The sequence below is a fragment of the Triticum aestivum genome, chromosome 3D (genome assembly GCF_018294505.1).
Source record: "Triticum aestivum cultivar Chinese Spring chromosome 3D, IWGSC CS RefSeq v2.1, whole genome shotgun sequence".
NCBI classification, from domain to species: domain Eukaryota; kingdom Viridiplantae; phylum Streptophyta; class Magnoliopsida; order Poales; family Poaceae; genus Triticum; species Triticum aestivum.
In genome coordinates this window covers 304,732,255-304,747,164 of record NC_057802.1, presented here as the reverse complement: position 1 = coordinate 304,747,164, position 14,910 = coordinate 304,732,255, and positions in this window count along the sequence as shown.

Sequence of the window (14,910 nt, the reverse complement as noted above, 5' to 3'; positions counted from 1 at the left end):
AAGAACCTTGCCGGGGACAACCTACGCTGCCCCGGCAAGAGCCCTGCTGGGGCAACTTACCCAACACCAGCAAGACCGCCACCCTTGAGCCTGAGAGTTCCGACACCATCGACAATGTTGGAACCAAGGCTCGGGAGGCGCCTACATGGTGGCATGCAGATCTTTGTGAAGACTGAAGGCCTGGAAGACCAGATGAGAACCAGAAGACAAAGGCCCCACGGCAAGACCCTTGCCGGGACGCCCACAAGACCCCAGCAAGACCCTTACCGGGGCCCGTTCAAGTCTGACTCGTTAAGTTGCAAGCGAGGCCATCAACCGCCCTCCTCGCCCAATCAAAGGCGCATAAGCGCCAGCCATAGCACGCCTTCCCATAGCCCGCGCGTCTGTCACCAACCCCGCGCCGTTCATGCGGCATACGTGGTGAAAGGGGCGGGCGTAGTGGGAAACGTGGAACGGCGGTTCCCAGGTTGGGAGAGTAAATGAGTAGCGGCCCTGTAGTTTTCCCTCTTTTTGAGGGAAAAAGCAAGCCGCCTCTTCACTATTCACCACGGGATGATGCAAGCATGCTGCGGTCACCCCGCGCGCGACCCCACGTCATGCATTCAACGCAGGTCATGGGGAAGCGCAACTGGCGGAGGAGTTACCGCGGTAGAACTCTGCCACGCATGCCCGCGCACCGTTTTTGGGGCCGGCCCAACAACACTCTGCGCTCATGTGTGGCCCAGGCCCGGGGGCTCCTGTCAGTGTACAAAAGTAGGGGCCTTCTGTACCCCTTTACTTGTGCGTGGGCAGTTGTAGCCGCGCCTGCGGCCACGCTTGGCGGGGTAGAAGAAGAAAGGGACAAGACTACCAGAGCTACGATGAGACCAGAGGCGCAAAGAGCGAAGGGGAAAGGTGGGTTTCCCCCGGCCAGAACCTTGCCGGGGACAACCTACGCTGCCCCGGCAAGAGCCCTGCCGGGGCAACTTACCCAGCACCAGCAAGACCGTCACCCTTGAGCCTGAGAGTTCCCACACCATCGACAACGTTGCAACCATGGCTCGGGAGGCGCCTACATGGTGGCATGCAGATCTTTGTGAAGAATGAAGGCCTGCAAGAAAAGATGAGAACCAGAAGACGAAGGCCCCCCGACAAGACCCTTGCCGGGACGCCCACAAGACCCCGGCAAGGCCCTTGCCGAGGACATCTGCGAGGCCGCAACCGTGCCCACACTTATCAAAGCTTCGCTGCCCATGGTCGTCCCGATGCAGCGGCCAGCCTGCCAACTAGGCACGCACCTGTGTGGCAGCATGCAGCATCTAGGCCAACCAAGCAAGCACCTGTGTGGTGGCATGCGGATCTTAGTGAAGGCCCTGCCACCGCACCAGCTCAGCAGCAGCCAGCCAGCATGGCGCTGCATGCCTCATCAGCTTTGACGCGCGTCGAAGCGAGGCGAGGCGGCGACGGACGAGGCAAGCTTCCTTGCCGTCCCCGATAAAGCAAGAGGACACGCCGGCAGTGCATTAAATGCGTTTTGTCCCATGATGTCAGGATAAACTTGTACACTGTAGACGCTTTCCACCTCCTGTGTGCCGCTGTGGTAGCCCCTTTGACATATAAAAGGAGGCCCGGGGCATACTGGGAAAGGATTCGGACTTTTTGGGCTAGGGAAGCACTGCAGCTAGTTCAAGATCTCAAGAACACCAAATATACACCAAAGCAGGACTAGGGTATTACGCATCACTCATGGCCCGAACCTGGATAAAACTCCCCCGCATTGGTCTTCTAAACCCGCTCTTTTTACAGCCCCGCGCCCCGGCAACCGTAGTAGGGATTCCCCGTGATCTCATAGGTGTCGTTCTTGAACCCCGACATCTTTGGCGTGCCAGGTAGGGGGCGCAAGCTGTGAAAATCTGGTTTTGAAGCCAACTCACCAACTTCGTCATCGCCATGCCTCCCAAGAAGAAGGGGACCATAGCGATTGGGTCGTCCGGAGCCGGCCCGTCCGCACCAGCGCGGGCGAGCGACGGGGTGGCTGCGGGTGGTGCCGGAGGCGTAGCCCGCGAGCACCCACGACACTCTGGCAATCGAAGCCAGGCAAGTGGCATCGTTCCGGCCTAAGACGACGAGTCACGCGCCGCTGGTTCCGAGGGCAGGGACATGCTGCCCACGGGCGGCGCGGCGACCTCTATGACGCCCCAGCTGGCGCCCGTGGCGCGGCACTCCCAGGCCGCGCGCAATGAACAACACCGCGACGTCGGTGCCCTGGGCGCCGCCGTGGGAAGAGCCCTTTGCGTCGTTCTCAAGACACGTCGGGTCGGCGTGCACGCTCGGACGCTGGCGGAAGCGGCGCGCGACAGTGTGACTGTGATAGAGCTCCTTCTAACGTGGTTCGAAGTCGAAGCGCGTCGCGGTCCACACAGCTTTCGCCACCACCCACGCCAGCAGAAGCGTTGGCACGCGTGCAGCTCCTCCTCAACATTCCTCCTGCGGCGAAGAAGCTCGACGAGTGGAGGGCCACCATTCGGAGCCTCATCAGCTTCGCCAACAAGGATGAACCACGACCAGCGGGACCCTCGTGCCGGCGCTCTGTGGAGCCGGTGCATGCTGATGGTGGGAGGATCGGAGGCGCTGCAACCACGGTGCACTCTCCTCCCCCACGCTAGCGACAGCCGCCGCCGGCTCGTCGGGCCAATCCCTTCCGGCAAGACCTCCAGCACCCACTCCGGCAAGCGCGCCTTTTCGGAGTGTAGAGCTCCTGTCGAGGATGTGCCAGAGAGCTCCACCGGCAAGAGCAAGAAATCCAAGGCAGCGCCACCAGAGACCAAGAAGGTGCCCCAAGGAGGACGACACGAGCGGAGCTTTCACTATAAGCTCCACCCTTGACAGCAAATAGGAAAGCACGCTCGTCGCCTTCCTGCGGGCGAATGTCGACGTGTTTGCATGGCAAGCATACGACATCCCCGGCGTTCCTAGGGAGGTGATTGAGCACAATATTGCTGTCTGTCCTCATGCGCGGCCCGTCAAGCAGAAGGTCAGGAAGCAAGCGTTGGAACGGCAGGAGTTCATCATCGAAGAGATCAGGAAGTTGGAGGCAGCAGGCTTGGTCAAAGGAGTGCTCCACCCCACGTGGTTGGCCAATCCAGTGGTGGTGCGTAAGGCAAATGGGAAGTGGAGGCTGTGTATTGATTACATAGACATCAACAAGGCGTGTCCAAAGGATCCTTTCCCTTTGCCATGCATTGACCAGATTGTGGACTCCACTACCGGGTGTGACCTGCTGTCGTTCCTCGACGCCTATTCAGGATACCATCAGATCTTCATGATGAAGGAAGACGAAGAAAAGACCGCGTTCATCACCCCATGTGGTTCATACTGTTTTGTATGAATGCCTTTCGGGTTGAAAAGCGCTGGTTCGATGTTTGCCCGAGCGGTCCAAATTGGTTTTGAACCCCAACTACATAGAAATATGGAAGCTTATATGGATGATATAGTAGTCAAAACCAAGGACGGGGCCACGCTCGTGCAAGATCTAAAGGAAACATTTTCAAATTTGCGCAAGATCAACTTGAAACTCAACCCAGAGAAGTGCGTGTTCGGTGTCCCATCCGGCAAGCTTCTTGGGTTCTTTGTGTCTCAACGCGGGATCGTAGCAAATCCCGACAAGATCAAGGCAATTGAGCATATTGAGGCGCCAAGATGGGTCAAAAACGTCCGTAGGCTCGCTGGCTGCGTTGCTGCCCTGAGTAGGTTCATCTCCAAATCTGCTGAGCGCGCCCTCCCCTTTTTCAAAGTTTTGAAAAAGGCGGGTCCAATGAAATGGACTCCGGAGGCAGAGGCAGTACTGCAAGATTTGAAGAGGTACCTCTCCTCAACGCCAATACTAGTCGCGCCTAAGCCACAGGAACCGTTACTGCTATATCTAGCGGCGGCGAATCAAGTGGTCAGTGTTGCGCTGGTGGCACAGAGGGAAGTTGAGGAAGAAGCAACAGTAGCAGCGGAGCCATCGGATGATGGGCCGGGGCCCTCCCCGGCCGGGCCTGACGCCGGCAAGGCGGAACCCCCGACAAGCCCCGGCCCCGGCAAGACAGAGTCTACGCAGATGGGCAAAGTGGAACAGAAGAAGAAGATGGTGCAGCATCCGGTTTATTTTGTCAGTTCCCTCATGTAGGGGGCTAGATCAAGATATTCTGGCTTGCATAAGCTACTTTTCGGCCTCCTCATGGCCTCGAGAAATCTACACCACTATTTCCAAGGACACGAGATCACCGTCGTCACCCGCCTCCCTTTGCAGCGAATCTTGCACAACCCTGATGCGACTGGGAGGATTGTGGAGTGGGTGTTGGAGCTGTCGAGCTTTGGCCTCAAGTTTGAGAGTACCTCAACGATCAAGAGCCGATCCTTGGCAAAGTTCATAGAAGAATGGACTGCAACGCCCGACGAAGATATTCAAGAGACCACCCTTCCCGGGAAGGAGACGCGGATCATGTACTTTGTTGGAGCTTTCTCACTACAAGGTGTTGGTGCCGGCGTGCTACTCGTCGCGCCCACCGGAGAGCGCCTGAAGTACGTGGTCCAGATGCACTTTCCCCGGGAAAAATTGATGAATAACACGGTGGAGTATGAGGGATTTCTTGCCGGTCTCAGGATTGCGGCAGACCTTGGAATCAGGAAGCTCATCATCAGAGGTGATTCGCAACTCGTCATCGAGCAAGTTAATAAGGATTACCAGAGCCCACTGATGGAGCCTACGTGGATGAAATGAGGAAGTTGGAAGAGCGTTTTGACGGGCTGCAAGCAGAGCATGTTCCCTGAGCGGAGAACAACATTGCTGACGACCTGTCAAAACGTGCTGCCCTCAAGTTGCCTGTGGAACTGGGTACCTTTGTGCTTCAATTAACTCAGCCATTCGTTGAGCCATCAGCAGGGCAGAACAAGCGAAGGAAAGCAAGCCCCGGCAAGTACTTCCCCACTGAGCTCCCAGGAGCCACCGGCAAGGACGTTGTCGGGTGCCCCAAGCTTGCCGAAGGGCAGCAGCCTCTGGCAGGACCCCAAGCCCTGGTCGTGGAGGCAGCTACCCCCACGGCCGAAAATGAGCCTTTGGTCCTTGCTGTAGAGCCCCAAGCTCCGGCATGCACACAACACTCCGTCCATTTTCTCCAAACAGGGGAGCAGGAAGAGGCAGAGAAAGTAGCCCGTTGGTCCAGCATGTACCAGTTTGTGGATAATGCACTATACAGAAGGAGATTGAACGGCGTGAAGTTGAAGTGCATCCCTCGGGCGGACGGACTGAGGCTGTTGGAGGAGATACATGGAGGCATGTGTGGCTCCCACATAGGGTCGAGAGCCCTTGCCGGCGAAGCATTCTGGCAAGGCTTATTTTGGCCCACCACTCTCTAGGATGCAACTGTCCTAGTCACCAAGTGTGAAGCCTGCCAGTTCCATTCAAAGAAGCTTCATCAACCAGCTTAAGCCCTTCAAACAATCCCTCTTTCCTGGCCATTTTCGGTTTGGGGGCTCAACATACTGGGCCCCTTCCCCCGTGCTGTCGGGGGCTTTGAGTACTTGTACGTTGCAGTCGACAACTTCACAAAGTGGCCGGAAGTAGAGCCAGTGAGAAAGGTGACAGCACAATCAGCCGTCAAGTTCTTCAAGGGGCTAGTCTGCCGTTTTGGTGTGCCAAACAGAGTCATCACCGATAACGGCACGCAGTTCACGAGCCGGACCTTCATGCAGTATATCCAAGACCTGGGTGGCAAGGTTTGTTTTGCTTCTGTGGCTCACCCCAGAAGTAAGGGCCATGCTAAGAGGGCAAACGTAGAGGTGTTGCGAGGCCTCAAGACTAGGACTTTTGACAGGCTGCATAAGTGCGGAAGGCGCTGGATTGATGAGTTGCCAACGGTTCTTTGGTCGATCAGAACAATGCCAAATCGAGCCACTGACCAGACACCCTTTGCCCTAGTATACGGGCAGAAACAGTTCTCCCCACGGAACTCATATATGGGTCACCTCGAGTGCTCACTTATGATGAGCTTGAGCAAGAGCAGTTGCGCCAAGATGATGCGACGCTCCTTGAGGAAGATCGTTTTCGGGCCACTGTGCGAGCTGCTCGCTACCAGCAAGCCTTGCGCCGCTACCATAGCCGCAAGGTTCATGCCCGAATCCTTGAGGAAGGCGACCTTGTTCTTCGGCGAGTTCAATCTGCCAAGAATTCCAACAAGTTGACGCCTAAGTGGGAAGGCCCTTACCGTGTAATACGAGTCACAGGTCCGGTGCAGTCCTCCTGGAGACCGAAGATGGGATTCCAGTGAGCAGCTCCTGGAACATCGAACATCTTCGCAAGTTTTACCCATAAGGCGCGGTTGCCGGGCCTCCCGGCAGACCACTTTTTGTACAAGCCTTGCCGGCAAGGCATGTAACCCTTTGTACAAAGCTAGGCGCAGACCCTGAGCAACAGATGAATAAATGAAGCGCTGGCGCCCTAGAATTTGGCATGCATGCTAGGTTGAGTCTCTCTCTGTGTTAGGGTTGATAGTGCTTGGCGGCGGCTAACCCCTAGCATAGAGGTCGAGTCATGTCTTTCTGTCTCTTCCAGTCCGTTCTTGGTTCGCAGGCTGCACATGCGTTTCTGCAGAGCCGTTTGGAGGAAAGAAGGCGGATCAACACCCCCGACCCCGGCAAGCCAAGGTTGTCGGGGGCTGCGAATTCAGATAAGTTTTATTCCCCCCCCATGCGTTTCCGTACACTACTGCAGGATGGTACAAACGTGACACTACGATCAGAGACCCTTCAACCAAACTGTGTGCGATGCCATAATCGCAAACGGTGGTGTAAAAAACCCGTCAAAAAAGGTGCAAAACGTTTGCGATGACAGATGCATCAAACACGGTTCAGAATTTAGTTGCATGTGCGATGCAGGGCATACGGTTCAGCTCAATGAACTGTTTGTGATGAGGAGGCACAGAAGAAATGGGCAGCCAAATGAAGGCGTGTGCGATATACAACATACGGTTCACTGGGATGAACTGTGTGTGTTTAGGCAACACAATGGAAACAGTTCAACTGAACAAGATGTGTGTGATACGCGGCAAACAGGTCCGTAATCTGAATTGTGTGCGAAGACCAATAATAACACAGACGATTGCTGCTAATAAGCCGTGTGAATTGCTCTGTCTACAGTAGATTAACATATATATATATATATATAACTGAAATAAACATCCAATTACATAAGTGACTATACAGATCATTCGCACACACCTCAATAAACAATTGCATGCATTCTAAAGTAGGAGAAACGATCGTCTACTCATCTGACGCTCCCGCCGCTGCTATGTGGCTCGATCCCTCGTCTGGGTCAGGAAGAAGACAGTTACTCATGTCAACGATCCGCCTGTACATCTCGTAGCTTGTGTACGCATCCACGGCCGCGTACTTGACATGTTGTTCATCCAGTCTCTTATGCCACACACTGTGCCAGGCGTTCTTTTCCTTATTGCTCTCTTGCTTCATGTTCGCATAGTAGGGGTCGATGATGGCCAAGGCAAGGTCAACAGGGAGTTTAGTTTGCTTTTTTCGGTGCCCCAGACCTTGTAGTGGTGCTGGATGTTGACAAGATTCGGGCATTTCAAGTCTGAAACCTTGAGCGCTTTTAGATCGTTGGCGGTGTCCACCATAGCGAAACTATAGTTGGAGCTCTTGATAAACCTGGAGAAATGCTTGCAAGGCCTTGTGGCAAGGTGGAAGTGGTAGACGAGGACGTCATGTCGCACGCACAACTGGGCGACGGCAACCTTCTGATCGTGCCCGGCACGACCGATGGTGTACTCGAGGTCGAAGCGGACCACTCGGTACTTGTCCTCCGCAAGGAACTGCTCCGTAGTTTGGATGGAGCTCTCCACCGAGACCGGATCATTCATGTACACCACCGAGAGGGCCTTCCCCCTCACGTGGGTGTCCACTACGTGATGCATGGTGAACTGCCCGCCGTTGTCGTCGTCAGCCGCTGGGAGCGCCATTGGAGCCACGGGGAGCGCCATTGGAACCGCTGGATGTCCTCTCTGTATGTGTCCTCGTGGGTGTGCTTATTGTGACGTGTGAGACGAGAGATGAAGGTAAATGGCCGCAGGAATAAAAGGGGGCCGGGCGGCGTGGATTCTCGGCGCGTCCGCATGGCAGTTTTTGCAGCGGGTAACTGCATCGTCGCGCCGCGCCCGGCGCAACCTCTTGCACACGAACGTGCGTGATCGTGTGCCGGCCCAAAACACTGGCAGCGCACGTGGAGGGCCGAGGGCAGAGCACCCGGAGGGATGCGAGAGCAGAGCGCTGATACGTCCATTTTGCATCATGCTTTTATATCGATATTTATTGCATTATGAGATGTTATTACACATTATGTCACAATACTTATGCCTATTCTCTCTTATTTTACAAGGTTTACATGAAGAGGGAAAATGCCGGCAGCTGGAATTCTGGGCTGGAAAAGGAGCAAATATTAGAGACATATTCTGCACAACTCCAAAAGACCTGAAACTCCACGGAAGTTATTTTTGGAAATAATAAAAAAATACTGAGCGAAGAAAATACCAGAGGGGGCCCACACCCTGGCCACGAGGGTGGGGGTGCGCCCTACCCCCCTGGCCGCGCCCCCCTACCTAGTGGGCCCCCTGGTGGACCTCCGGTGCCCATCTTCTGCTATATGAAGTCTTTCGTCCGAGAAAAAATCATAAGCAAACTTTCAGGAAGAAACTACGCCGCCACGAGGCGGAACCAATCTAGGGCTCCGGCAGAGCTGTTCTATCGGGGAAACTTCCCTCCGGGAGGGGGAAATCATCGCCATCGTCATCACCAACGCTCCTCTCATCGGGAGGGGGCCAATCTCCATCAACATCTTCACTAGCACCATCTCCTCTAAAACCCTAGTTCATCTCTTGTACCCAATCTTTGTCTCATAGCCTGGGATTGGTACCTGTGGGTTGCTAGTAGTGTTGATTACTCCTTGTAGTTGATGCTAGTTGGTTTATTTGGTGGAAGATCATATGTTCAGATCCATTATGCATATTAATACCCCTCTGATTATGAACATTAATATGCTTTGTGAGTAGTTACGTTTGTTCCTGAGGACATGGGAGAAGTCTTGCTATTAGTAGTCATGTGAATTTGGTATTCGTTCGATATTTTGATGAGATGTATGTTGTCTTTCCTCTAGTGGTGTTATGTGAACGTCAACTACATGACACTTCACCATTATTTGGGCCTAGAGGAAGGCATTGGGAAGTAATAAGTAGATGATGGGTTGCTAGAGTGACAGAAGCTTAAACCCTAGTTTATGCGTTGCTTCGTAAGGGGCTGATTTGGATCCATGCATATGTTTCATGCTATGGTTAGGTTTACCTTAATACTTCTTTTGTAGTTGCGGATGCTTGCAATAGGAGTTAATCATAAGTGGGATACTTGTCCAAGTAAGGACAGCACCCAAGGACCGGTCCACCCACATATCAAATTATCAAAGTACCGAACGCGAATCATATGAACGTGATGAAAACTAGCTTGACGATAATTCCCATGTGTCCTCGGGAGCGCTTTTATCTATATAAGAGTTTGTCCAGGCTTGTCCTTTGCTACAAAAAGGATTGGGCCATCTTGCTGGACTTTATTTACAGTTGTTACTTGTTGCCCGTTACAAATTACCTTATCACAAAACTATCTGTTACCTATAATTTCAGTGCTTGCAGAGAATACCTTGCTGAAAACCGCTTATCATTTCCTGCTGCTCCTCGTTGGGTTCGACAATCTTACTTATCCAATGGACTACAATACATCCCCTATACTTGTGGGTCATCAAGACTCTTTTCTGGCGCCGTTGCCGGGGAGTGAAGCGCCTTTGGTAGGTGGAATTTGGTAAGGAAAAATTTATATAGTGTGCTGAAATTTACTATCACTTGTTACTATGGAAAGTAATCCTTTGAGGGGCTTGTTCGGGGTATCTTCACCTCGACCAGTAGAGCAAAGAGTTGCTCCTCAGCCTACTGAACCTACTGAAAATGTCTACTTTGAAATTCCTTCGGGTATGATAGAAAAACTGCTAGCTAATCCTTTTGCAGGAGACGGAACATTACATCCTGATGAGCACTTAATCTATGTGGATGAAGTTTTGGATTATTTAAGCTTGCAGGTATGCTCGATGATGTTATCAAGAAGAAGGTCTTCCCTTTATCTTTGAAGGGAGATGCATTGACATGGTATAGGCTATGTGATGATATGGGATCATGGAACTACAAACGATTGAAATTGGAATTTCATCAGAAGTTTTATCCTATGCATCTTGTTCATCGTGATCGTAATTATATATATAATTTTTGACCTCGCGAAGGAGAAAGCATCGCTCAAGCTTGGGGGAGGCTTAAATCAATGTTATATTCATGCCCCAATCATGAGCTCTCGAGAGAAATGATTATTCAAAATTTTTATGCTCGACTTTCTGACAACAATCGCACCATGCTCGATACTTCTTGTGTTGGTTCCTTTATGATGAAGACTATTGAATTCAAATGGGATTTATTGGAAAGAATTAAATGCAACTCTGAAGATTGGTATCTCGACGAAGGTAAGGAGTTAGGTATAACACCTAAGTTTGATTGTGTTAAATCTTTTATGGATACCGATGTTTTCTGTAAATTTAGCACTAAATATGGACTTGACTCTGAGATAGTAGCTTCTTTTTGTGAATCTTTTGCTGCTCATATTGATCTCCCTAAGGAGAAGTGGTTTAAATATCATCCTCCCATAGAAGTAAAAGTAGTTGAACCTATTAAAGTTGAAGAAAAGACTATCACTTATAATGACCGTATTGTTCCTACTGCTTATGTTGAGAAACCACCTTTCCCTGTTAGGATAAAGGATCATGATAAAGCTTCAACTATGGTTCGTAAAAGCAATATTAGAACTTATACACCCCCTGAGCAAGTTAAAGTTGAACCTAATATTGCTATGGTTAAGGATTTCTTAGCTGATAATATTGATGGGCATGTTATTTATTTCTGTGATGAGACTGCTAGAATTGCTAAACCTAGTGCTGAAGATAAACATAGACCTGTGGTAGGCATGCCTGTTATTTCTGTTAAAATAGGAGATCATTGTTATCATGGCTTGTGTGATATGGGTGCTAGTGCTAGTGCAATACCTATTGACTTATACAAAGAAATTATGCATGATATTGCACCCGCTGAGTTAGAAGAAATTGATGTTACCATTAAGCTTGCCAACCAATTGGGATGGTTAGAGATGTTGAAGTCTTGTGTGGGAAAACTAAATATCCTGCTGATTTCCTAGTTCTTGGTTCCCCACAAGATAACTTTTGTCCCATTATATTTGGTAGACCCTTCTTGAACACTGTTAATGCTAAGATAGATTGCAAGAAGGATGTTGTTACTATTGGTTTGGACGATATGTCTCATGAGTTTAATTTTTCTAAATTTCGTAGACAAAACCGTGGAGAGGAATTGCCTAGTAAAGATGAAATTATTGGTCTTGCTTCTATTGCCGTGCCTCCTAATGATCCTTTAGAACAATATTTGCTAGACCATGAAAATGATATGTTTATGAATGAAAGAAGGGAAATAGATGAAGTATTCTTTAAACAGGGACCTATTCTGAAACACAATTTGCCTGTTAAAATCCTAGGGGATCCCCCTCCACCCAAGGGTGATCCCGTGTTTGAGCTTAAACCGTTGCCTGCTACTCTTAAATATGCTTATCTTGATGAAAAGAAGATATATCCTGTTATTATTAGTGCTAACCTTTCAGATAAGGAGGAAGAAAAATTATTGAAAACTCTGAAGAAGCACCGTGCTGCTATTGGATATACTCTTGATGATCTTAAGGGCATTAGTCCCACTCTATGTCAACACAAAATAAATTTGGAGAAAGACGCCAAACCAGTTATTGATCATCAACGACGGTTAAATCCTAAGATGAAAGAAGTGGTAAGAAAGGAAATATTAAAGCTCCTTGAAGCAGGTATAATTTATCCCGTTGCTGATAATCAGTGGGTAAGTCCTGTACATTGTGTTCCTAAGAAAGGAGGTATTACTGTCGTTCCTAATGATAAAGATGAATTGATTCCGCAAAGAATTATTACAGGTTATAGGGTGGTAATTGATTTCCGCAAATTAAACAAAGCTACTAAAAAAGATCATTACCCCTTGCCATTCATTAATCAAATGCTAGAAAGATTATCCAAACACACACATTTTTGCTTTCTAGATGGTTACTCTGGTTTCTCTCAAATACCTGTGTCAGCTGATGATCAAGCAAAGACCACGTTTACTTACCCTTTCGGGACCTTTTCTTATAGACGTATGCCTTTTGGTTTATGTAATGCACCTGCTACCTTTCAAAGATGCATGCTGGCTATATTCTCTGATTTTTGTGAAAAGATTTGTGAGGTTTTCATGGACGATTTCTCCGTTTATGGATCCTCTTTTGATGATTGCTTGAGCAACCTTGATCAAGTTTTGCAGAGATGTGAAGAAACTAACCTTGTCTTGAATTGGGAGAAGTGCCACTTTATGGTTAATGAAGGCATTGTCTTGGGGCATAAAATTTCTGAAATAGGTATTGAAGTTGATAAAGCTAAAGTTAATGCTATTGAAAAGATGCCATGTCCCAAGGACATCAAAGGTATACGAAGTTTCCTTGGTCATGCTGGTTTTTACAGGAGGTTCATTAAGGACTTCTCAAAAATCTCTCGGCCTCTGACTAATCTATTACAAAAAGATATACCATTTGTCTTTGATGATGATTGTGTAGAAGCATTTGAAATACTTAAGAAAGCATTAATTTCTGCACCTATTCTTCAGCCACCTGATTGGAATTCACCCTTTGAAATTATGTGCGATGCAAGTGATTATGCTGTAGGTGCTGTTCTAGGGCAAAGAGTTGATAAGAAATTAAATGTTATTCAATATGCTAGTAAAACTCTAGACAGTGCTCAGAGAAACTATGCTACTACTGAAAAGGAATCCTTAGCAGTTGTATTTGCTTGTGATAAGTTTAGACCTTATATTGTTGATTCTAAAGTAACTATTCACACTGATCATGTTGCTATTAAATATCTTATGGAAAAGAAAGATGCTAAACTTAGACTTATTAGATGGGCTCTCTTGTTACAAGAATTTGATTTGCAAATTATTGATAGAAAGGGAGCTGAGAACCCCGTTGCAGACAACTTGTCTAGGTTAGAGAATGTTCTTGATGACCCACTACCTATTGATGATAGCTTTCCTGATGAACAATTAGCTGTCATAAATGCTTCCCGTACTGCTCCATGGTATGCTGATTATGCTAATTACATTGTTGCTAAATTTATACCACCTAGTTTCACATACCAGCAAAATAAAAAGTTTTTCTATGATTTAAGACATTACTTCTGGGATGACCCACATCTTTATAAAGAAGGAGTAGATGGTGTTATTAGACGTTGTGTACCTGAGCATGAACAGGAACAGATCCTACGCAAGTGTCACTCCGAGGCTTATGGAGGACACCACGCTGGAGATAGAACTGCACATAAGGTATTGCAATCCGGTTTTTATTGGCCAACTCTCTTCAAGGATGCTCGTAAGTTTGTCTTATCTTGTGACGAATGTCAAAGGATTGGAAATATTAGTAGACGTCAAGAAATGCCTATGAATTATTCACTTGTTATATTTGATGTTTGGGGCTTTGATTATATGGGACCTTTTCCTTCCTCTAATGGGTATACACATATTTTAGTTGTTGTTGATTACGTTACTAAGTGGGTAGAAGCTATTCCAACTAGTAGTGCTAATTGTAACACCTCTATTAAGATGCTTAAAGAAGTTATTTTTCCGAGGTTTGGAGTCCCTAGATATTTAATGACTGATGGTGGTTCACATTTTATTCATGGTGCTTTTCGTAAAATGCTTGCTAAGTATGATGTTATTCATAGAATTGCATCTCCTTATCACCCATAGTCTAGTGGTCAAGTAGAATTGAGTAATAGAGAGCTCAAATTAATTTTGCAAAAGACTGTTAACAGATCTAGAAAGAATTGGTCCAAGAAACTTGATGATGCATTATGGGCCTATAGAAATGCATATAAAAATCCTACGGGTATGTCTCCGTATAAAATGGTTTATGTAAAAGCATGTCACTTACCTCTCGAACTAGAACATAAGGCATATTGGGCTATTAAAGAGCTCAATTATGATTTCAAACTTGCTGGTGAGAAGAGGTTATTTGACATTAGCTCACTTGATGAATGGAGAACCCAGGCCTATGAGAATGCCAAGTTATTCAAAGAAAAAGTTAAAAGATGGCATGACAAAAGGATACAAAAGCGTGAGTTTAATGTAGGTGATTATGTGTTACTATACAACTCTCGTTTAAGATTTTTTGCAGGAAAACTTCTCTCTAAATGGGAAGGTCCTTACGTTATCAAGGAGTTCTACCGTTCAGGTGCCATAAAAATCAACAACTTCGAAGGCACAAATCCAAAGGTAGTGAACGGTCAAAGAATCAAACATTATATCTCAGGTAATTCTATAAATGTTGAAACTAATGTTATTGAAACCGTAACACCGGAGGAATACATAAGAGACACTTTCCAGAACGTTTCAGACTCCGAAAAGGAATAGGTACATGGTACGGTAAGTAAACCGACTCCAAAACAGTTCTAATGGCAATTTTTCTCCGTTTTGGAATATTTAGAAAAATAGGAAAATAAGAAGCAGTCCGGGAAGGACACGAGGCCTCCACGAGGGTGGAGGGCGCGCCCCCCTACCTCGTGGGCATCTCGTGTGCTCTCCGGACTCGGTTTTCTTGCATGATACTTCTTTTGGTCTGTAAAAATTCATTATATAATCTCCCGAAGGTTTTGACCACCGTATCACGCAAATATCCTCTGTT